General features: G+C 36.2%; 1 protein-coding gene and 1 long non-coding RNA gene across 6 annotated transcripts in view; one reads left to right on the top strand and one right to left on the bottom strand.

The window, feature by feature from the left end:
* DNM3 (dynamin 3) overlaps window positions 1-26250 on the bottom strand; it is a 555059-nt gene that overhangs the window by 232616 nt on the left and 296193 nt on the right. The gene's annotated exons all lie outside the window — the stretch shown is intronic.
* On the top strand, window positions 16225-22474 carry LOC129505895 (uncharacterized). The gene is made up of 2 exons (XR_008663628.1): window positions 16225-18917; window positions 20453-22474. It is a non-coding gene; the product is annotated as an uncharacterized LOC129505895 (long non-coding RNA).

Genomic DNA, 26250 nt, shown 5'->3' with positions numbered 1-26250 from the left:
GCCTGCTTCTCCCTCTGCTTATGTCTCTGCCTCTCTCTCTCTCTGTGACTATCATAAATAAATAAAAAAAAAATTAAAAAAAAAAAAAGAAAATCATGCTTTTAGGAAATAAGACAACCAATCATCCAAGCAAAATGGATAAATCCCATTTTTACAAGATAACCACTGAGAGAAAATCCACAACCTATCATACGTAATAGTACCACCTGGAGTTTAACAGCAATCAGTTCCACAGAATGCTTTCTTTTTTGCTCAATCTCTCTGGTAGCAATTTACACTAATTTATTTTGTTTACTTTCCCTTGGAAGATGAAGTGTGGCTGAACATCCTTCTTCCACTGAAATCTAATTTACTTACAGACAGTTGATTTTAAGCTTCTTCCTCTGTCAAAACACCACCTTCTTTCTTTTTCTTTTTTTTTAAAGATTTTATTCATGAGAGACACACACATACACACACACACAGAGAGAGAGAGAAAGAGAGAGAGAGAGAGAGAAGCAGAGGGAGAAGCAGGCTCCATGCAGGGAGCCTGATGTGGGATTCAATCCCGGGACTCCAAGATCACACCCTGGGCTGAAGGCAGGCGCTAAACCACTGAGCCACCCAGGGATCCCACCACCTTCTTTTTTAAACCCAATCCTGCCTCCCTGCCCATCATACTGCCAGATTCCAACCCTGAATCATTTTCGTTGCTCATCTATGGTACCCTCCTTAAATCTCTCAGATCTCTCATAAAATCTGAACATTAAAATGAGATCTAGTGGTCATATTCATTAAATAAGTATACCAACGCCAAGCAGAGGGGAAACACAACATTATTCTTGGTTAATATGTATCGTATCTTCCCCTCACCTATTCAAGCAACACTCTTGACTGAATTCACATCTCTATTATTTCCCTCTAATGTTGTGGTAAACTTTTTTTTTTAATTCTTAATAAGAAAAAAATTCATAATGAGAATCTTACAATACTGAAGTTAGGTTGAGAAATGGGTCATGGCAACATTCAGGTTTTGCTTTGTTCTTTAGCCCTGTAGCATTCATTTGTTCTTCCTGAACTGCATTTTATTTTTCAGTTCATCATTTGATGGTACAAGTGCCACTTTGTATTTGAATCATAAAGGAGGTTAACATTACCCCCTAATTTAGTGTCATCCAAAACTAATGAACTTATTCTGAAGTCTGTCATCAAAATCACTGATAAAAAGAGTAAATAATCCAGTCCCCAAAGTTAATAAATTCATACAGTTTTAAACAGCATGTTTCAACCTATTCATAGGATTGCTCTGAGTCTTAAAAGTAATTCACCTTTTATACCACAGAACAGACTGCTTACTTTGCATAGTTCCTCAGTAAAAACTGACTAGGCACATTAGCTAATATTTCACCACTATTTCACAGGGATGCTCAGAAAATTCATCAACAGGGAGTGTGCACATTGCCAAATTCCTCTGCAGGATAACAGTGAAGTCAGAAATAGAGTCAAAAGTTTCCTAACAGTATTCTGTACTGTAGCACTCAGCTGATGAGTCCAGCATCCATTTCTTTTTTTTTTTTCAGCATCCATTTCTTAAAATAGATTTCATGAGAATCATCTTAAAACTGAATCTCGTTCACATTGGGGAGGTAAAGAAACATGTTTCTACATACTGCTAAATTTCTGAGGACCAATTCATGGGAAAAATAAGTTTAGTTCCATGTGAGGCAGGCTATACTCAGCATGGCTGAGTCTTGGGCTGAAACTCACTGAGAGAGGAACTGTCTGGCAGAAACACAGCAACAGAAGTCATTTGATGACAGAAAATTATTTTCAAGTAAAAGCTCATCTTTTGAAAAGATTATGTTGAAAAAAGCATGAGCCAATGAGGACATCTGAAAGTCTGATGAATCTAACAGGGTGCTTGCTCTTTCCTTTTCCTCCATCAGACCACCTTTTTGCGTAGCTTGACTAGTATAATGCTAAAAAAGGCAGAAATTACTAAGTAACATCAACAGGTCTCAAACTGCAAGATAGTTTTCCAAAGGCAGTTGCAACCATTTAAGTTGACTCAAGTCATTTGTCTCACTTGCTTCTGTACCATATTTGTGAGTATGTGATCATGTGTACATTGCAGCCAGCACAACAGCTCTTATGTTTAAAGCTTGATAATGGGCATAAAAAGAGAACCATTAGAACAAGATCCCTGATTTCTACCCACACCAACATTATTTATTCAAAGGATTATGATTTTAATATTTAAAGCAATATCTAGTTTATCAAACCATGATGCTTATAACTGTAACTCAAAAAGTAGGATGTTAGGAAATCTTTTATTTTTTTTATTTTTTTTTAATTTATTCATGATAGTCACACACACAGAGAGAGAGAGAGAGAGAGGCAGAGACACAGGCAGAGGGAGAAGCAGGCTCCATGCACTGGGAGCCCGATGTGGGATTCGATCCCGGGTCTCCAGGATCGTGCCCTGGGCCAAAGGCAGGCGCCAAACCGCTGCGCCACCCAGGGATCCCAGGAAATCTTTTATTTAACAGTAAGCACTTTTTAAAAGAAAGATCATATTTTCCTTTATTAAACTTCAAAATTATTATTTATATTTTATATTTTTTATTTCTCTCTGAAAACAAACCTCAGAGAATTTTATGTATGTAGCGTATACTTGGATTTTAAATTTGGACATTACTATTTTATCATTGATTTGCTTCTATTGACTGGTAAGTTTTTTTTCTTTTTCTTTTCCTTTTTTTTTTTTTTTTTTTTAAACCAAAAGTCCTTTGCCTGGCCCTCAAGGAATGTCATCATCCAATCCCGCTCTATTTACCCAATCTTGTGCCTCTTCTTCCCCTACTGGTGACTTCTGCTCTACACAGACTATCTTGAATATGTTCCAAGCCTGCCTCTTCCACTGACTCTTCCTTTTGTGTACGTTCCTGTTCTTCTCCTTAACAGGAAAGTTCTCCTTTTTCCATATGTTTCTCCATAGCCACTCAATATCAGTCATTGGCTTGCTCAGATCTTCAGCAAGTCTCTGGCACCAACTTCACCTCCTCCTACTCTTCCTCTCACTTAATGGAGTGCTCCTGGCTTTCTGGCATACTCTTGCCTCAGGGCCTTTGCACATGCTATCCCCTCCATCTGAAAACTCTCTTTAACGATGCAGTCTACATGTCACACCCTTACCACCTACAAACATTTTCTCAAACATCATGTTTCCTAACCACCCTATTTAACTCTGCAACCCCATCCCAAAATTCTCTACTTCCTTTTCTTGCTTTATATTTTATTTTTTTCATTATAATGGACTGTAACAAGGATAGGAATTTTTGTTTGTTTTATTCACCATTGTATTTCCAGGTGCCTATAATAGTGTCTGGCATATATAAGTGCTTTAAGTATCTGCTGAATAAATTCAGTGAATTTAATAAATGTTAATTACTTCTAAGGCATTAAGTATAATAAATTAAATAAATTTATTGAAATTTGTGTTGATAAGTATTCCTTTGTTTAATCCTCCCAACATTCTATGAAAAAGGTTCTATCATCACTCCACGTTTACAGATGGAAAAATGTAACATAGAGAGATCAAGTAAATTATCTACAGTTAAGTGACCAGTGTCAGTAGCAGCAACTACAAAAGAACAAACTCTTTCACACCTCGCATGTCTTCTAACCTCCCCCAAATGCTCTTATATTGGCTCTATCCTTACCACAAACTGTTGGCCATTTGCTAAAAAGAGTGAATTTGTGTATGTATGTATGTATGTATTGTATTGTATATTTATGTAGGTATGTATATACCTCTTTCTAAAAAAGAATGTGAGGCAATTAGCCTTAGATATTATTTTCTTCTTATAAGAAGGAGGAGGAGAAATGGGAGAGAGAAGTGAAAGAGGAAAAGCCTGTACTATCACACTTACCAACCGACATTAGGGGAAAGAAATACAGAACTCCGGGTTTGGCCCTAATGTCTTCTAGAAGTTATTAGCTAAGAAAAACACCCTGAATCATCTGGAACTTGAAAAGAAGTCAGTAATGGGCACCTAGGTGGCTCACTTGGTTAAACATCAGCCTTCAACTCAGGTCATGATCCTGGGGTCCTGGGATCAAGTCTCACATCAGGCTCCTTGCTCAGCAGGGAGCCTGCTTCTCCCTCTCCCTCTGTCTGCCACTCCTCCTGTGTTTGTTCCCTCTCTGTCAAATAGATAAATAAAATTTTTAAAAAAGAAGAAAAGAAAGAAAAAAGAAAAGAAAAAAAGAAGAAAAGAAAAGAAAGTCCATACTAAGTATAGCCACTTAAAACTTAAAAATGAAAAGACTTCAAAAATACAAATTGCAGGCCCCTAGAAGCCCTGGGTCTATGAGCTCCACAGAGCCTGGCCCACAGGATGAGGTGGGAGTAAGACAAAGCTTGGTTCCGAAATTTTGAGTAGAAACAATAATACCAATGAGGCCAACTGAGCCAACATCCAAACCATACACACTGGTGTGGTCATATCAGGTTTTTATAGCCAACAGCAGTTCCAACTGGTTGGTGCCCCTACTCTACTTGTGAAGGATCTTGAAAATCATCCCTGAAGCTAACATTTATAAAGTGCTTAATAAATGCCAGGCACTATGCCGAGAGCTTTCAAAGATTAATTCATGCAATTCTCATAACTACTCCAAAATCACAAGGATGGCAAATAATGTTCCCAAGGACACACAGCAAAATGGTAGAGCTAGACACACACTCAGGCCACCTAGCTCTCTAGTCTGTTACTTCAATGAACCTGAGCATCTGTGTAAGTTTATATTATCTAAATCATTCTTTCTTCTCAACAATTGTCTTTGCCCTTTAAGTCATCCCAAACAAACTCTTTGAAGGCATGAATTTTGTGTTACTTATTTCTGTCTCTGGCACAGTGTCTATAACATGGTAGAGACTGACAAATGTTTATGAAATGAATGAGTGATCAGGAGAACAAATGAATGGAGTGACTAGAGCTTATTTTTATATCTGATTTGAAAAATGGCATTTTCTAAGACAAAAGACCCCTGGGCTATGAATGCAGGCTTAGACAAATTATGTACCAGTTATTAAGACAGGCCAGCTAAAAGTTTTCAGATTGGAGGTTAAAATAGGGAAACAACAACAACAAACAAACAAAACCCACCATTTTAAATAAAAGTAATTAAAATTAGCCTTAAATAACTCCACCTCCCTTTTCTACCACAAAGTAGGAAGGAAAGCTGTGGAAGGAAAACTTTTAATCCACTCAAGTATATGATGAACTTAATTTTATAATCTCCTTGATCTCACAGGCTTTTTCAAAGCACAAGGCCTACTGAATTTAGAAATGCATGCATGCCTGTGACTCCTGAGCATGGGTATACACAATCTGGTTATGTTTATTAAAGGGAAATCACAATTTGAATGATCGGTCTTTATGTTTTAAATATTAATGTCTCTGTTATTCACAATCCATTTTATCTTCATCAGGTTTACTTCTTCTTAAATACTAACTTCATAACTTATTTAAATTGTATAAGGGCCACAAAATAGAAAACTAAAAAAGAATCTCCAGAATACTTCTCTGAAAATAAAAACAGTTTCAGCTCTTCTCCTTCTATCTGCCCCACTCATATACCTTTTCACATAGTTTTAAAAAACAGCTAACTTAAAACACGAGAGCAAAATTCTCCTATCCCTAGAAGGAATGATCTAGAACCAAGCCCAAAAAAAGAGTTTTCCTGCTTCCTTTCTTTTTCTCACTCTGAAAATAATTTCTGCCTCTAAAGACTAGCATGAAACTTTCGTTTTAATTTCAACTGAAGCAAATGTTATGGTTGTGTTACTGCTCATCAACAGGAAGCAAAATTACTCATCCATTCCACTGAGATATCTAAAACTAGAAGATTCAACACATTTTCTCCCTTCTTAAAGGATCCTATGTGATGGGATTAAATTTCACAAATTTCAAAATACATTTACGATATGGGATTTTAAAATTTAATCCGTTTGCCATTCACTTTAGTTTTAAACAGCTTGTTTATCTTCTTTCTGCTAAGCACAAAATGCAGCGCAGAAATGGAAACCAGATTTCTTTATGTAGCGAATTTCATGTGGTTTCCACATTTCTCCTGGCAGTAGTTTCCCAGCAGACATTCATCTAAAAAATTCCTCCTGGTGATTTTTAAGTAAGATGGCATCTGCAGCATTTTGTGGCACGTTCTAAGCACACTCTCAAGCACAACAAATGGCCTGTGTATTCTAGCATTCTAATTGCAGTTTATATTTAAAGTCTTTGTAAAGGTAGATTAAAATGTTATGTATGTAAACTAGCAAGGGGACCTTTAATGGTCTTGATTCTTACTCAGGAAGTAATCCCCCTTTTTTTGACTCCTCATTCAGGATAATCTCGGATCACTATGCATTTACTAGCGTGATTCCCTTGCACAGCAGACACAAACTACAGGCATGGCCCCTGCCCTCAGGGAGCTTATAACCAAGTGTGAAAAGTGATAAACATCAGAATAAGCCAGATTTCTCAATTCTTTGAGAAGAATCAGCAGAGCACAAACAACAAGTGGATGAATGAATGCAACAGACAATAAAGTCTAAATGGTTATCTGAAAATATTTGGTATGCAATATTTTTTGGAGCCATTAGAAAGCTGATTTAAAGCAAAACAGCATGATTAATCTAAAATTCTAACATTCTCTCTCCTCCCTTCCAAAGACATTTAATGTTTTGTTTTAAATCAAAAGTCACTGGCTCATAAGAGAATTATTTTAAAGGCCATAAGGAAGACAAAAAGCAATGTAATTTAGTTCAGGAGTTCTCTGTTTTTAAGCAATGCATCTGACTGAAAATGTGAAGAGAAAAAACAAAATCTTTTTAAATAGTTGAATACATATTTCCCTGTTTCCTCAATTCCAGTACCTTCAGTAGTACTGTGTTCTGAAAAGAAACACAGGAAGAGTAGAGGCTGGAGACAAGAGAAGAAAGCAATATAGTCTCACACTGAGCAAGAGAGGGGTGGAGAGGGAAGAAGGACAAGTAGAAAAGAGGAGGAGAAGGAAGGAATAAAAATGAGCAATAAACCCATTTTGCTGAATACCTTGTGATCACTTGGTGAAGGTGTATTAACATATACCCAGTGGATGGACATTAACACATCACTGCCTTTTGACACAACTAGTTGAAATAATTCTCTGCTTTTCTTCTCCTTAAACATTCATGGCTACCACAAAAGTCACCAAGGGTAGAAAAATTTCTGCAACAGCACTGTAACCATCTGCCCCCAGGCACTGCCATGACAATTCTCCAAACCGTTGGCCTATAAATTACTGCAGAATGTTTTCAAAAGTATTCCAATTTATTTTACCCATATCATTTAATTCAGGCCATCTCCCAATGTCCAACCACATCTCGTTTGACAAATCAGAAAATAGTAGAATTGATCTGGTACCAAACAATTCTGGTCCTCCTTCTCTTATACTTCAGTTGTATCCCAAAATACAAAGGTTGAACTATACTGTACACCTGAAACTAATATAAGACTGTATGTAACTAGTGTAACTAAAACAAAAACTTTTTTTTTTTAAATAGGCCCCATGCCCAGTGCAGAGCCCAATGTGAGGGTTGAACTCACAACCCTAAGACCAAGCCCAGAGCTGAGACGAAGAGTCAAGCACTTAACCAACTGAGCTGCCCAGGCACCCCTAAAACAGAAATTTTTTTTAAAAAAAGGTTTAGGTTCAAAGAAGTGTAACTTCTTCAAGAAAGATGAACTTTTGAAATACAATTAATTAAATCTGTACAAACATTAAATCACCAAACATCTTCTGCCCTAGGCATTGAGCGACTTGGCTTTAGTGTTTACACTGTGAATATTAATTCAAAACGTGTATCTCATGCTCACAGTATGCACTGGTAAGTAAAGAGAATTGTATTATGAAAATTATCTTACATGGTTAAAATGACTTTCAGCATGGGCCTCTCCAGTTTCCAACAGCATGCACAGTCACAAAAATTTATGGAAACTTTCCCTTATTGAATGTGAAGGAGATATGTGCCATGTACTGTGGGAATGGGAGTTGTAAGTGGAGAATTTGATATACTCAGGAAATCCTGCATATACATAATACACAGAGAAATACACTGAAAATGATCCAGTAGAGGAATGCAGCAAATGTGGCTCTTCATCTAAATGAGTCCGAATATACAACATATGATCTAAACAAAATCAAATTAAACAATAATAAAATAAAGTCAGAATCAACGTTAACAAATTGGATCCATGGGCAGCCCCAGTGGCTCAGCGGTTTAGTGCCGCCTTCAGCCCAGGGCGTGATCCTGGAGACCTGGGATCGAGTCCCACATCAGACTCCCTGCATAGAGCCTGCTTCTCCCTCTGCCTGTGTCTTTGCCATTCTCTCCTACTGTGTCTCTCATGAATAAATAAAAACTCTTTAAAAACAAAACAAAACAAAAAAACCCAAATTGGATTCAACCTAACCAGTATTAGCATTACCACGTGACCAACACTGATTATTTTATGATCTGAATGCAAAGATGTAACTAAAATTAAGGCTGATTGAGAAAACATATAGGACAATATTTACTGGCAAATCACTTCCCACTAGCTTTCTTATGCTTTGTTAAAGGTTAAAACAAAATTAAGAACTGAACTTTCCAAAAATTAACCAACTAAAATGTGGTACTGAAACTGTCATGGTCTGAAATCATGAAAAAAGGGAGAGAAGCCCATTATCATCAACCTGGCTTCACTACGGACAAAGGCAATTCTACAAAAGTTAAAAGGTTCCTCTTAGGTCACTTATTATGGCTCCTGTTGTTTTCTCTGTTCAGAAAACTTGAAGGAAAAAAACTAAACAAACAAACTATAAGTTCTTTTGGTTTTTTAGTGAGCTTCTCAGGAATATAATTTCACTAGGTCCTGAAAATGCAAGTTGAATTCTAAGTATAAGTTGTAGTGGACACACACCCTGGACCAGGTAGTACCTGGAGCCCACCCTAAACATTTTCAGTGAGGTCTGGATCTCTTAAAGAAAAAAAAAAAAAGCAAAAACTATTTAAAATTCTACTAGTTCTCCAGCAAAACATGCCAGTATTTCAAAAGCCATCATTATCCACTCTGGCCAATGAAATCCAAGACTACTTCTTTCTTGAAAAAACCAAGGTGAAATGGAAAGGAAGTAAATTGTACCAGAGGAAAACGTTCTGTTACAAAGCAGAGGTTGGGGGAAAACTGATCCAGTAGTACACAAAGTGTGTGTGCAGTTTTTAAATGCAAGCAGCAATAACCCCCCACCATAGAAATTGGTCCCCTTTAAATCTTGCATCTGCAAAATTATGAACACATTTCCTATCTAATTTATACTTGTTAACCTTCAATTGTTCCTGTAAAGCTCTGACAGGCACAATTTTAAAAAAAATGACTGAAATGTGCACACACTAAAACTAACATCTAAGATTACAAAAAACACTGAACACGTGCTAGCCTAAAAAAAGAAAAGGTTACTTTAAAAAGGGGAAAGAATTTGATTTTTTTTTTAAGAATTTGATTTTGATGTTAGTAATTTTCACATAAAGACCTGGTGTAGTTTAAATAGATATATATAGATACACACATCCATACACATTTATGTACACATATGTATTTTAATACATACATGAAAAAGTATAATAAAAGTGGATAAACTCAAAAGAGAGTAAGGTCATGATGGGCTATTCAAAAAGATTCTCCAAAAGGTTATCTATCTTAAGGAGCGAGTTACCACTGCAGTGTTTTCAAAACAATGCTTGTTGCCTCTCTTTCAGAATCAAATATTTTCTTCTATTTTTACTTGTTTTACACATACATGGTTTATTTACCCCATGAGATTATAAACACTTTGGGGAAAATAACACACTTTATTCCTGAGCAGTACTTGCTATTGCTTGGGCTTTGTAGTCATAGTACCTAGCTTTGAATTGAGGGTCAGTAACTAAGGGAAGATGGGAGCCTGACTGTGCCCTCAGAATAGTACCTGACCTGCAGGAGGCCCACTTCTGGGCCAGGCCCTGTTCCAAGGTCTTATCACGCATTAGGTTTTTTAGTCCTCAAAGAAACCCTATCTCAAAGATAAGGAACCCGGGGGCCTGAACAGTTAAATAATTGCTATGGTCCATAGGAAGTTGCAAGGCCAGAATTTAAACACATGTGGTCCAGTTCCAGAACGCTCACACTGTACTGCCTCCTGGAGCTTCTATTCCTTCATCTGTAACCAAAATCCTACCTTCAGGATTGTGGGATTACATTACATGTGAAAAACACTAGCACAGGGGCCTGATATAAATAAAGTAAGTGCTGGGGGCACCTTGGTGGCTCAATGGTTGAGCATCTACCTTTGGCTCAGCGTGTGATCCCGGGGTCCTGCGTTCAAGTCCCACATCGGGCTCCTGCAGGGAGCCTGCTTCTCCCTCTGCCTGTCTCTGCCCCTTTCTCTGTGTCTCTCATGAATAAATAAATAAAATCTTTAAGAAAAATAAAATAAGTGCTCATAAAATGTGTCTACGAAACAAAACAAATCTTTAAAAATGGAAAACTATACACTTTCCTTCCTCTACAGCTTTTCACTATATTCCTGAAGATCAGTGAAGTCATATAATCTGATTCTGTTTGGCCAATTGAAGCCATTTTTGGGTGATTAACATGCAAATAATATAAGTGTTTATAAACATAGGATTAATACTCATCTGCAACATGTAAATAACCTTTCAACATGAACTAATTTATACACAAAGTGCTTTTTTTCTTTTTCCTGTAAAAGTAAAGCAAATACCCATGGTGGCATGAATAGAAGTATTTTAATGTGGTCTCATATGTCCCTTGAATAAATTCTCTGGAGTCTAAACAGAATTAAGAAGCCAGTTATTACAATATACTCAACTAAACAGATTTATGTGGGATCAAACCCTTTTAGCAACTCATATAATTTGTATTTCCACTTCTGAATATACCAAGGATTATGAATCCTAAAATAAAGATACTGTGCCACGTATTGTGCAAGTACGCTTATCATTGCTTAAAGACTTGGAGCTTCTGAAATGACCTTCTAGGTAATTGCAGGTATTTTGAGTAAAGCAGAAAGCTTCCTTTCACACACAAATTCCTTGCAGCCAATATGCTTCACTTGAACCCCCAGTCACAGAAAGGAGACTTTCTGTATCCCTGCAAAAAAGTGGCTCTGAGTCTTCATGTAATGGACATAGAGACTTCTTTTTCTTTACGTTATCATGCATGCACATTTCTGAGTCATACTAAGGAAATAAAATATTGGTGATGCCAAAAGACATCAGGAGGCAATATTCTAAAATTGTCAGTGACCCGAGGACACCATATTTCTCTTGTCCAAGTGAGCCAGTGCTCATTTTAAAGTCTGATTGTAATGTGGAATTCAATGGGAGCTCCTAGCACATAGCATTCAGATGATGCCCGTCAGCTCTTAGGGGCTGCAGCAGGCAGCAGACTGCATTCCTAGTACGCTCTCACTTAAAATCTGCCTGGGAAGGCCAGCGCCAATTTTCCTATCCCTTTATCTTGCCTTCCCCTAAAGATTTCAAGACAGTGCTTGAAATTTTACTGGAGTCATAAATCACATATTTACCTTCATGAGACTGGTTTTCAATAGAGCCAGTTTTTAAGGTTCGTCTGCAGGATGTATTATGTTACCTAAAATAGAGAAATGGCTGCTGTGCACGACACTGGTTAGTAAGACTCAAAGTTCGTAACATTATCTTCCTCAATTGATTTGAGGAAAGAATGTTCATAAAATACATACTGCTTTTGGTTAGAGGCTGATTTCTAAATAAACAGACTCAGCAATGGAAATTCTACAGACAGGCAAAACAAAACATGCATTAGTAAATGTACATTTTAAAATCAACTCTCACAATCTCCGCCTTTCGCAAGCTTTTTGAAGACTGTAAAATCGGTTGCATTACATGTATGATTTATAGCTGTTCTAATGTAACTTCTTTTTCAGTTGCTGAAGGAAAATCTGTTGCCTCTTCTGGACTATTTCTCCTCCATTTCACAGTCTCTTGATGTTGCATCTCTGCCTGAGAGAGCACCTCACTGCAAGTGATCTGAAGGCAGCCATTTGACTCAGGGAGGGAGAGAAAAGGGGAGAGCCTTGCTACAACAAATCTCCCAGTCCCTTTGGGCCCTAACAAAATAGGAAATGCTAGTAATTAGGGGATTGCATTGCCACCAATTAAAAGAAAAAAAAAAAACCCAAAGTGCTAATCCACACAACATAAAGTCAAACTAAGTGGGTCTATCTTTCCTAATTTGTGATGAACTGGGGTCAACTAGATTTTTATCTCAAATACAGACTGGGAAGGAGAAAACAACAAGAAAGGAAACATCACAACTTGGTTAGATCCTGCTTTTCACACAAGATTATATGACCGATAGCTACACAGGATGCTTCCAGAAGATTACGAGGCCAAAAATAAGCAAGGAAATATGGCTGGCCCAAATGTTCACATTTATTTCTAAAAGAATAGTGCAATCCGATACACAACGGCAGTACATCTATATCCAGGTTTCACATTTAAGATTAAAAAATAAGATCGTTTTAATTCTCGAATGACTGTCATGATAAAGGTTTGACCAGAAACCATACATGTACTATGTAGCTTTTATTCATTCTTTCAACCAGATGCTGAATGGCCTGTGACAGTCCACTTAAAGTATAAAGATAGCAACCCTGCCTTCAATTAGCTTACATTCTATTTGGGGAAAAATCCAAATATGTGAAATATTTGGTGACATTTCAGTACAAAACTAAGAGAAGGCAGCAGATAATTAACAAATGAATAACAGGAAACAAAATTGCTATAAGAATTCTGTAGGGGAAAAAATGGTCTCTGTGGGCTGACAATATGCTTTGGGGGTACAGGTGACTGGGTTAGTAAAAAGCTGAGTTCTGCCACTTACTGTTATTCCACGAAGCGATATGCTTAACTTCCAGCCTCGTCCTCATTATTGATAATAGGAATGACTACAGTACCTACTACATAAGGTTAATTACAAGAAACCGACACATTGTATATGGAAAGATTTTGTAATCTGTAAAGAAGCTATAAATGGCTATTGAGAAAGTGGTAAAAGGAATCACACAAAACTGTTAGCACTAATTTGGGAGAGCAGAGAGGGTTAGGAGGATGGAAGGGAAGATGATTAACTTTTTTCCTTATATACTTTCTATTGTTTGAACTTTTATAGTGCCTGAGCACTAATTTTATAACAAAAAAAGGTAAAGCTATATACATATTATCTGAGGTAGAGAGTCTAAATACTACCTGTGACACCATATCTGGATGTCACAAAATACTCTATTGTAAACATTAGTAACCCTGTTCCTTTATGAGTACATGGAAACAAGACTCAGTCCTGGTTTCAATTTGAGAATTTCTAAAGTCATAAAAATGTGCCAAGTTTGGGAATGATAACCAACTGAAACAGTTTTTTCTTTCCATGACATTTTAAAACAGAGAAAATTTTATAGTGACCTCAAACATCCATTGATTCAAACAATCACTTTGGTCAATGTGTTTTGAAATGGCAAGTTAAATAACATTAATTCTCAAAGGCGAGTCTTTCTGGGGCATAACTGCGCTCTTTAGAGCCTGTCTCATCAGGTATTTAACTGATAACTTTACAGACAGAGGAAAGGTCCTCAGGCCATTTCCAAATGAATGCCAAGGGCTTTCCACAGAGGCATGGAAGATTTTATAAACTGAATTTGATCACCAATTAGCATTTTTAACATTAGAAGTAGGTGTGAGCTCTTCTAGGGCAGGAATCATATCTTCTTAATCTTTATATGCCCAGTCCCTGGCATTGTGATCAGCATACGAGGAAGCAATAATAAATATTTATTGAGCTTATTTGAAGGAAAGTTAACTCTGAAGCATTTTAGTCACCTGGAAGCCTAAGGAGACGGGCACATATGCCAAGAACTAAACCTGTGTAATTGCATTCTGTAGAAAATCACTTAAACTACTTCAGTAACAGTAAAGATAAGTATGAATTTGAGTTCCCTGAATAAAACTTCGAAAAATTCCCTTTGTGAGAAAGAATCTCTCCTACACTTGAGAACTATAGATGTGTGAACTGAGATGAAATCATGGAGCAGTTTGATCAGAGCAACCTTTCATCTGCCTTACCCAAAATTTCCAAGGCATGTTTCATCGATATAAATAGAAGAGGGCAGAGGGAAGGCTTTCACTATTTGTGGCAGAAAGAAGCCCACACCTGGAATGCTGGATTCCTGGCTGACTATTGTACCACTGGCTCATGGCTCCTCTATGACGATTATTATGAATAAACATATAGGTGCTGAGAAAGAACAGAGTTGGTATCTACATGTAGCAAGACTGTTAGATTATATGTAGTCACATGTCTATTTCCAGTCTTATATAAGCAGTGATGGGGTGGGAGGGGGTAAGGAGTTGGGGCATCCTGGGCTTGTTCAGGCATTATGGGATGGGCCCTATACAAATAAGGTATGGAAGTGGAAGTAGGTGATAGGAAGTAATCCCTCTGTCTTCCGTTGAGAGTTTAAATCCCTCTATGAATGATATACCCAATGCTAATCTCTTTGTTCCACCCAAAATTACTGGATAATTCATTTTTATCTTATTTAATCTTCCTCCCAAGGTGACCAGGGCTTGTCAAACTTTAGATTCCATTAATGGTATATGTTAATTCAAGAGGACGTTTCATGATAAGTGAAAGCTTTAAGGAAGCTCTCACTTGAAGCTTTTTGAAACATTTAACCCAATATATTTAAAAGAGTAGATTTTTTTCTGCTTCTAAAAAGTATTGCATGAGGCCAGTAGAAATGAATTGCTCTAGTTGTAATTCTTTAAAGATTACTAAATTTCATAGTTTGGCTACTCAAATTATATTTGGAAGCTACCTAGGAATTCTCTCACATTTTGATCTCTGGAAGGGTAATTAATCAAGCTCTTGTTCTGGATAACTCGAACTTTAATCAGAATCCTACGGGGCGGGGATGACAGTCACAGGGCTGTATACTCCGAATATTCAACAGTATATATAATTGAAAACAAGCAACAACAGGAAAAGAAACATAGATGCCAGTGGGTTGATATGTTATAACCTTTGCTCTACCAGTACTTGGCAAATTTCAACAGTTTTAGTTAACCAGAGATAAAAACTATAAACAGTGGAATACCATTAAAATTTTTTAAAAAAGGATTAACACAAAATCAAGAATTAGCAGTGAAAAAGAATGCTGTACTTAAGAGCATGCATCTACCAGAGGCAATTTGTTCGAAGACTAAAGTCGTTATTTCATAGTGGAGGTTTGAAATCAAAACTTTAAAGTTTCTTTAGGTCAAGCTATAGCACAGCATTCAGAGAGCCAGCCAAAATCGCTGAGGGAAACGAGGAAGGCCACATGTGGAACTAATTACTCATGTAGAGGCCATGACAAAGAACATTTCTCCAGACTTTTCATGGGGGCTTCACTTTCAGGAAGTTGCTATAATTACTGTTCAAGTCTAGAGCAGCCTGCAAGCCGCTGACAGATCCAACAGACGAGGAGGAGGAGGGAAAGGGAGAGAGAGAGAGAGAGAGAGAGAGAGAGAGAGAGAGAGAAATGAACTTATCTGCCCTTTTGACGAGTGAAATACCAGAAAATAAAGTACCACAGGAAAGCTCAAAAAAGTTCACAAATGAGCCCTGACTTCCAGCGTTCAACTCTGTGTTTACTTTTTTTTTTTTTTTTTTTTTTTTTTATCTATCCTCTATCTTCAAATGACTTTCCTAGCCTGGATCGGACAGCAAATTTGTACTTCGACACTAACTCACTTTCAGTTGGCCACAGCAGAACTGTACATCTCGACTCTTTTTTTTACAGCTTTTCCATACTGAGGCCCACTTCCTGCCCAGTTGAGGAAAAAAATCTGGCCTGAAGATGAAATGACTGCTTAACATTACACTAAAACATCTGGTACCATTTTATGCACAGACCCATGTCTGAGAGCAGGCGATTCTAGCGGTCTCTCCAGCGGCACAGCGCATACCCAAACCTCCCCAGGGTGACATCATCCCATATATGGACTCTCCAGCCCAGCCCTCCCCCTTTTCCTGGTCCTAAATTCATTGCCAGTTCCCCAGTCTGCAGCAAATGTGCCACGTCAAGACTGGAAATCACAGCCCTTGAGTGTGTCTCAGTCAGTGCAACAGAATTCAGGGGGGAAAGCCGAATGCAACCCCCGGTGCAGGAAGGGAGGCTTTTCCCAAAGACCGGGAGAGGATTTTAAGTACATAGATGGAAGCTTCTGGAGATCCTGCTCCGTCGCCCCAGTGTTCAGACTACCTGTTCAGGACAATGCCGTTGTACAGTAGTCTGCACATTGGTTAGACTGGGCAAGGGACAGCATCGCCATGGACGGCTGGGGACGAGAGTAGCTGTTTCCAAGGAGAAGACTTTTGTTTGCTTTTTCCAATCTCATACCCCATGTTTTTCTTCACAGGTTTTGCACACTAGGGACCCAGAAGCCCTCGGGGACACTGCTGAGAAAGGACTGCTCGGAAGAAGACCTGTGGGTAAGGCCTTCCTGACTGCTCACCTGGTCTGTGCCCAGGAGAGCCGAGGTGGGGAGCCAATGATTTGCGTTCACGTGCGAGACAGACAGACGTACATGTGTGATGGACAGCTATGCCTTTAGCTTTGAGAGAGGAACAATATGTGGTATAGAGCGACTTACTGTATTGATACTGGATTTCTGAAGATTTAGAAGTCAGGGATTTCCTTAAGTTTAAAGTTTTTCCCACTTCCAAATGAAATATGGAAACACTCCAAACACTTAAGAATAATTTAATGAGGCTAGTTTTTAACTGTTGAAATGAATAATCCAAAGACCTGAAAGCTTATTTGAATAAGGGCTGTCGGAGAACTTGGAACATTCCCGGGTTGGGTCCATTTTGCTTCAAAGGAAAGAATATTAGCTATTTTTAAAATGCTATCCGAATAGTGCTTTTTTTTTTTTTTTCAAAATTTACTTACATAATATAAATCCCAGGAATAGTAGTATCTAACAATAAAAGAAGAGGCTGCCAAGCTTTTGCCCACCAGACAATGCAGATGGGACTGACCCAGGAAAGCGCGCCAACCCAGAACTTAGTCAGCAACTGATGAAGTCGGAGAATAGAAGAAACCAAACCTCTGTCTTCAGATATCCCAGTATATATATATATATATCTCTGTGTTACAGTTTTGTTTTTTAATTTTTTTTTAATCCTAAAATGGTTGATAATTGTTGGTCAGCTGAGACCTCATGCCTATATTTTACAATGCTTCTATTTCTCGGAGCATTTAAAATGATAAGGTACTTTGTCTAGAAACCCACTGATAAAAAAGGAATTTGTAAACGAAGGCAAAGTTTTCTTTGGTCAGTTTCCAGCTGTCCTGGAGGTGAAGGGGGGTGGGGAGGAAGGTGGGAGGGAGGAAAACCCTCAAGCTGAATGAAATCCCAATAGAGAGAATAATAGAGAAAGTCTGGGTTGCAATATGATCCATGCTTAACTTTAAAGGTGGGCCTCTCAAAGAAAGTTCTGGAGAAACGTTACTGCCTCACCCCTAATTCCTCCAGCCCCCAATTATATCAACTCCCAAACAATTCTATATAATGAAAACATCTGTTCTGTAGGCTTTTATGAAAAAAACCAATGTGCTCTCTTTTGTCCTCCTTTAATTCTTTAAAATTTTCGTGGTTCCTGAACAAATCCTTTTCTAAATTGTACATTTTGCAATAATTCAAAAATTGTCACAAGTTCTCTTTTGCGAAACATTTTATTACAAAAGGTTCCCCAAGTTATCTTTTGTGAAAACAATTTACTTTTAAAATTACCCTTTTGATCATCCCCCAACTGGTATAAAGAACATATAAGTTTCCTATTCATAGTTTTTAGTTAAAACATAAAAAGCAAGGATAAATTTACTTATCTTCTCCATTTAGATGATATAATAAAGTCACCCTTTGGTTTTTCTATTGTGACTTGGAGGCTTCCATATTAATTATTTTTAATAGAACAAGAGATGTTTAAAACCTATATAATTTCTTTTTCACAATGAAACTGGAAAAAAAAAACTTTACTAGGTAATTACGGAAGCTTATTTTCTCAAAAAATGTATTTTTACTAATTGATGGACTTACTGAGGAAGAAAAATAGCTATAAGGGACTTTGGCAATGTTTAAGTTTTTCTGAAATTTTTTTAACTCTGTAGAAATGACAAAATTTCATAACTTGCTTTCATTTCATGTATATTGAATTCAAATGTCTTTCTTCACGTTAACTGGTCTTTTTGTTTCTACGAATTAACCATCATTGGTTGCCCACCAATTTTCTCCCTCAGGATGACTTTTAGTCTAGAGATAGAGGGGACCCGATGGTGTCCTTGGCAGAAGTACAGGAATAGGAATATAAGAAATAATTTGTAGAGGGGTAGCCGAGGAGCGCCTGCAAGTGCTCGGCGGAGTCCTGACAACCCATTTTTGATGCAAACTTTTAACAAATGAAAAGGAATCACACTTATTTTTAAATTGCATGAGCTAAATCAAGAATCAAATGTAAAAGCTCATTTTATAAACTCCTGCTCACTGAAGGCAGGACAGGATGGCCCTTAAAGCGCTGGTATATATACCAGCATGTATACACACATATCATAAAATAATACCTTATCTATTTTCAGGGTAATTAGAGCAATGTTTAACTTTATTTTGATATTACTTTATAAGGAGATATACAAATATTTTAGAGGTCATGGGATCTATTCCAGAGGAAAGTAACCAACAGTGACATCTTCAACTAAAACTACCCCTGGATATGATGGTAAGTACTAAAATTAAACTTTGTACATTGTCAGAAAGAGAAAAATGTCTGCAGGGTCTGTCCAAACTGCATTTCAGGAAAGCTTAGTAGTTATTTTTTGTTTCAATGCATGGATGCCTGGTAAGTTAGGCTAGGTGCTGGGTTAAAAGGAAAACTTTTTCTGCCATCTAACAGAAATGAAACGTAGGGCCTTACCTTCAACACCATCAATCTGTAAGTGGAAGAGGATCAATATAAAACAGTTTATATTTTCCAACCTCATTCCCTATTTTTTAAGCCCCAGATCTCACAATCAAAGAAAGTTTGTTTATAGTGGGACAAAATTTCTTACTGATCACTTTCTTGCAATTAGTCAATATGTTTAACGCTCTCCCTGCTTGGCATGTCTGTCTTTCGGCCCAGATAATAGTGTTTATGTTTTTCAAAGACCAAAATATACTGTCTACCCCCACCTCTCGCCTTACAGACCACCCAAGTTTTTCACGCCGTGGGAAAAAGCTTAGGCATAAAATGTCTAATGAAAGAATTTTTCCTTTTTTTTTTTAAAGGAAATAAAAGGAAAATACAACTTGATAATGTGAAAAAGTTCACTCAACCACCAGCGTCCATCCTTAAGAGAAGCCAAAGCTTTCAATTACCCTACAACAGCTCTGTTCTTTAAAAACAACCTATTTTCCTCTTTTCTAAGGAGAATATCCCACCCCTCACAATAGTGTCCAAATAATAACTAAGTGACCATTACTCAGAAATCCCAACTTAAAATAACTAGGAGGTCAGGGCTTTAACCTGAAGGGAGACAAGAAATTGTCTTCAATGAAGACAGAAATTTTCTTACTTGGTCTCTTCTTTTTACTTTTTTGTGCTGTAAATTAGGTCAAGAGAAATATTTACCCAGGTTTTGAAGGTCTCTTATTAAAAAGTTTTATCAGTTTTAATAAATAGAGATAATGAAGTAAATTAAGGAAAATCATTAAATCTTCATATTGGACTTCCTGACCTATCGTGACAGCCAGTTTCCTGAAGTTGCTCTGGTCTAATTTTGCTGTGAAGTACTTAGAAGATAATTCTTCCATTGTATTTTTTCCTTAAGATAATAAATAAAAGACAAAAGAAAACAAAGTGTAACAATCATATTAAAAATTACATGGTACGATAATAATGTAAATAGCTCTTTTATATTTTAGTTAGCATTTTAAGTGATAATGAATTGACAGTCACTCTAGCTGAGAGATGGAAAAAAAGTCTTAAATTTTTTTTTCAGCCTTTGGTCTTTTTAACAAGATTAAGGGCAGATTGAACATAACAATGAAGTATGCATATGCCACATAGTTAATGTAATTGTAGTTTAAAAATCTATTAGAAACATTAATTGTCCACAAGTCTTATAAATAGTCATTTTTTAGCAAGATTATTCCCCCTGAAAAAAAGTTATGGTTTTTCAGGCTCAAATATTTTTGGATATCTTGTTTTATTAGAACTGTTTCATATTAAAATATAACATATAAACTCACAAATATTTCTTTCTATTTTTTCAGGTTGCATACATCATTCCTTTAATTGAGCAGAGTTAACTGGATCAAATTATTTATGGGAGAGAGGGAAAGCTATACAGAATTACAGTAATTTTTAATTTCCACCAATATACTCTTTGTAAGTGAATCACTCTAAATATTTTCTGTTACACTGAATGCAGCAACAATAACAAAGTAGTTTCATAAGGTATTTGTTTTTACATACTCTGACCTTGTAATTATCTAAATAGCAGCCAAGTTTACTGACATTATTGATTCTGTCAGAAAAAAAAAAGTTCTCTACTCAGAATGATGACCAGAAACAGAATCAGATATTTATTTTCTTGAAATCAAATAAATAAATGGAAAATTGCACCTATCAACTCTTTGTTAAAACTGTACCATATCTAATCAATGCATAAAAGTTCAGATGTGTAGAAAACTAATTTTTTCAGTCTCTAAGAACATTTTCCTCTCCATAAAGTTTCTATTTGCTATTTTCTCAGAATTTTGTAATTAAAGGGAAATAACAAACCACGAATTTTCTTTAAAATTCTTTGGAAAAAAATCCCAAACTATACACTCCTTGGACCATAAGATTTTGTTTTGTTTTTGAAGAAATCCCACTTATTGGAATTTTGACTATCTAAATATTTTGTGTTTTAAAGGGCAGGGGAACTTATTAAATACCTCTATGGATGTGAATTGATCGTTTATAATAAAAAGCCAGTAGAGTTATCCTTGAGTCACCAGAATTACATTTTCTAACTGTATTTAACACCATTAACTCTTTCTTATACAAATTATAAGAAAACTTTTCAAAGGGTATGGTTTTACTTTTTGGATATGAAATAAAGTTTCCTTTTCTGTGTTTAAGGAAATTTTCTGTAACTGTACTGCAGTACCAATGTCCAAAACACATTCTGAGCATCACCATAGGTAACAACTTCTTACTTTATACCCTTTTGATAAATGGCACGGTGCTGTAGCTAAGGTGGAGCATGTGAGCTCACACTGCTTTTTATTTGGTCTTCACATCCACATGTAAATACTTTGCATCAAAAAGAATATGAGAAATTTAACTAAGTTCTCACTGCTTTACGAAGTATTGGCAAAAATACATCCCCTTATAAAATCCCACTATCAAAGCATCGGATACCAAAGTTGACTGGTTGAATTGCCAAATACATTAGGCTCATTAATTATTTTGAAAATGGCTGCCGTTTCCATGTAAACGACAAGTTTCTTTTTCATGGGCTGGGCTATGGTACTTATCTACTACAAGAAACATGTATAAACATAGTCTTTATCTTTAACTTCAGTTTTAAAATATGCAGAGTTTTTGTGAAGAGGAAAAACATCTGGTTCAATTACTCTGAACTCTGACTGCATGTGGGCCAGTAATAATAATATGAATTGGATTTAAGAATAAACCTTGTGCTTAATCTTTTTTTTTTGTTTTGTTTTTTTCCTTAAAATTTCAATGTGAGTTTTCTGTTAAGTCCATTATCCATGTTAGCACATTTGGAACAAATGTAAAAGTGTACTTTCTGAATAAAGTCAAAAGTCTAACTTGTTTTAGTTCCCTAATGTTTTAATGTTTAATTCTATTGTGTGTTTTTCTCCCTTTCCCCTCACCCTCCAAAATCACCAAATCTGGAAAACAGACTGATTGTATCTGCCCATGAGCAAAGGAAACCCGAAGGAACCAAGGGCCTGGCTGGACGGAGTTGTCATGTGTCTGCCTGTCTACACTTGCTGTGCAGAACATCCGCTCACCTGTACAGCAGGCACAGACAGGCAGTCACATGACAACCCAGCCTGAATGACAACCAGCCATTGAAAGAAAGCAGCCCTCACACCATAGCATCTACACCAAGAGCTACAACCAAAATGAGGGGCGCGGGGGCCTGGGTGTTTAATCTGTTGGTTTAATACTTAATTCGTATGTATTATTTTATTATTATATTTTGATTCAAATATTGAAACCCACCAAAAGTAAAGTGAGTGGTGCTTATGAAATATAATAAAACCCATTTCTGAAAATGTTCCTGTGCTTTCTATAGTTCTCTTTTCCTAATTGTTGTCAGTAAATTACTACCCTTGACATTAATTGTACACAGCTTTGCAGAACCCCATAATCAATATGACAAAACAATATAACTTCAGTCTAATGCTTGACAGAGAAGAAATGATTCTAATAATTCTACTACAAAAACTAAGTTTAATTTTCTGTATCATGATTTTTTAAGAGAGAGAAGGAGAAAAGAAAAAGAGGGAGGAGATAATGTTTCAGGGGATCATGTATTTTGAGTTAATACTACCAGTTTGGGTCTGGGTAAAACATAGCAAAAAGAGTATTTCAAACATAGGTATTAAAATAGTTGCTTCTCTTCTGCTGATATATAGAAAATTGTAATTGAAGCTTCTATATTCCCAACTGTCATGACATACAAAGATTTATTACTTTGTCATTGTTTAATTAAGAAGATTACACTATAGTTCTAAAGGTGGAGTTACCAAGGCCAATGCATTCACTTGAAATACATGTTCCCATTCACTGTAAACTTTGAAACTCTTGAGATGTTCAGGCAATTCAGTTATTTTTCAAAAAGAGCAAGGAAAAGGATCAATGGTAAAACAATGTAAATTTTGCCATATCTCTTGAGGATATATCAAAACTTCAGTATAGTGAACTGGAATGAAATGATCAGGGCTGGCTTGCGTATATGAATGTTTCAAACACTGATGGGTTAAAAAAGTGTGGAGACAGATAAAATTAGAAAATTGTCAACTCTGATTCACTAAAATGTTTTAATTTCAGTATTTAAAATTAATTTCATTTTCCTTAGATTCTTGTCAAACTTTTGAAAATGTTGCACAAGAATAAACAAAATTTTCCATTTTTTAACTTAATTAAATATTTCAAATATATAGTTTGGACTAAAAAAAACTAGTTTTCTGCAGATTTTTCAGTTTTAAAATGAAAGATTTAGTCTTAGGGCTAAAAACCCTATGAGGTTAAAAATTTCTAGGATTTTGTGCTATTTGATATTTTACTGGGCCTGACACTAGTTTCTTTAAAAAAAGAGAAAAATGATTCTGCAAAAAAAAGAAGTAAAAATACAATTAAAGCTACATTCTTGCATTTAACAATTTGGCCTTAGGATATATATCTTCTGCAAAAATATACTTCTGCAAAACACATTGAGCAATGAAGGTTTTTACCTTAAATGAAAGTCTATGACTAGCAATAAAGTACTAAACAATAGTTCACAAAACATAAAATATAAACAGGAAGACAATATAAAAATGTCCCACAAAATATTTACATATTACCACCCAATTTTAAATGTTTCGTATAACCCGCAGCAGATGCCAACAGGAGTCCACATTTGCATCACTCTACTGAACCCTGCAGGGCAGTCCCAAGGACAGTGAGACCACTCCAGATGACACAATAGCAGGTCAGAACATAAAGATGACTGTTCCATTCCAGCAAACTCCAAAGGGAAAGCTAGGAGGCCAGCAGAGTCATCCTTAAGTGAGCTGCTCAGGATAACATTGCCAATAATATTCCCATAAAATTTGACGTTGACATTTTGGTTTTACATTTTTTCCCTTAGCACTCAATAAGTGCCTGAAAGAATATTATGTATATTTAAATTCATTAAATGAAGTGCATTTTAAATTTTTACTCTTCTGGTAAAGAGTAATATTGCTCTTCCAGAATAATCTTTTGAGTGAAACAAAAAATACATTTAGGGGAGTGGGTTTGGGTCTCGAGTATTTTTAATAAATTTGAAAGTGTTTGCCATTATAGGTTGTTGTATATATTTGTTAAAGTTATAAATCTTTGGATAACACCAGAATGTGGAAATGTTTGTATGAAATAATCCTGCATTAAAAAGCATAACGTAAGATATCTTAAATATGTGAAAAAACACAATTATGATCATGAAGAATTTTAAGTAACATAAATAAAGTAAATAAAGTAAAGTTCAGTATTTTGGGGGACTTCTTTGGCAAAAAATATGTAAGTTTTGGCTAACTAAAACAATTCAGCAAGGAGTGTGAATAGTGTTCACAGGGTCAATCCTAACCTCCTCATCATAGGGAGCATGGGGACCTAGCAGGAAACAGGCAGACGTTTAAAAGTACTGAAACTGGAAAGAACTGAAGATCTCTGGGACCTCTTGGTTTCAGGGCTTTGGCTCTTCAGGGAGATTGCTGCCATTTTGTTTTTGATTACCTGAGTCACATTTGTTATCTGTTACAGCTACATAATAAGAACAATACTAAGTAAATATCCCTATAAAGGAATTATATAATCTCCTTATCAAGCTATCCAAATACTTCAACCCACAAAAATGAGGCCTGCAATTTTTTAAGAGTCCAAAGAATGTCCTTCTTTCAATGCAGACTTTGGATTTTCTTCAACAGTACAAGGTTAGTACATTTTCATTGGGGGCACTTCTGTTGAATTACACTACTTTCCTACAAGTATTAAATAATGATTTTGATCTTCATGTTGTATGATAGAAGTAGAATAAATGTTGGCTGTAAGCTACCATTAATACATAAACTAGCAACCCCCTTCAGAGATTTTAACTATCATTCACGCATTCTCACCAATGTTAGGAAAAATGAGGCTTCTTTTCTCCCTTTAGCAGAATATTCTATTCTTCTAAAATTCATATTTTATACATATTTTAAATAAAATCCATCCTTTTTTCCAGATCTGATGTAAGGTATTAATATAAAACTATCCAAACCCAAAATCCTTTTTGAAATGATAATTTCTATTTTAATGCTACACTTGGCCCTTTTCTAAATCCTCCCTGACTTGTACAAAATATATTTACTATGTGTTAAAATAAGATTGGGAAATTTATTTTCTGCTTAAACAGTATTCAGTTCAGGAAGCTACAGAGTCAGGAGAGGAAATAAAGAACCATTAACCTTCAATGATGAAAATTAAGAAAACTTTAAGACAATCTACCTCAAATTATAAATTTACCCTGTAATTAAATAATTTAGTTTAGGTGCCTTAGATAATAGGACATGATGAATTATTAGGTTGCATTTATTTATTTACTTGCTCAATCACATCTAAACTCAACCAATATTTACTGTTACCTGCCAGTGCTATGTTCACTGGTAGAACAGTGAACAAGAAAATGGCTTCTGGTCTCAAGAGGCTTACAAATTAGCAGAAACACTCAACCAATATGTATCATATGTGATGAGTTGTCAATTTTCACCATCTGAAATAATCTTTTAAGTCCATCCACTTCTATCAGTTTCCATCAATCCACCCAGCCCAAGCTATTTTCTCTTACATAGTCCACAACCATACCTTCCTAACAACTCCCCAACCCAGGTCTGTGTTCCTCCAGTCCATTCTTTACAAGGCAAAATTCAGATCTTATTATGTGGCTTTCCAGCTTAAAAACTTCCAAGGCTTCTCATCATTCTTAAGATCAAAATCCTTAATCTTTATCGAGTTATTTTCTCTTTGTTCTCTTTGGCCTTAATACAGTTTCTTCAATTCATCAGGCTCAATTTTGCCTTAAGACATTAACATAAACCTCTGTCTGACCACCCAACTCAACATCCCTCTCAGGCTGGGATCCTATCTCAGACACTCCTTAAGACAAACACATCACTGGATTTATTTTCTTCATAGCTTGTAATGCACATCTGACAGGTTTTCCTGCTTGTTTGTATGTTTTCTTTATTAGTAACTATCCTTCATGAGGGCAAGTACCATGAATTCCTTGCTAACCATTTTATCCTTAATGAGTAGGATAGTGTCTACT

The sequence above is a fragment of the Nyctereutes procyonoides genome, unplaced genomic scaffold (assembly GCF_905146905.1).
Source record: "Nyctereutes procyonoides isolate TBG_1078 unplaced genomic scaffold, NYPRO_anot_genome, whole genome shotgun sequence".
Taxonomy (NCBI): Eukaryota; Metazoa; Chordata; class Mammalia; order Carnivora; family Canidae; genus Nyctereutes; species Nyctereutes procyonoides.
The sequence above is the reverse complement of the archived record's forward strand: the minus strand, read 5'-3'. Positions and strand labels throughout refer to the sequence as shown.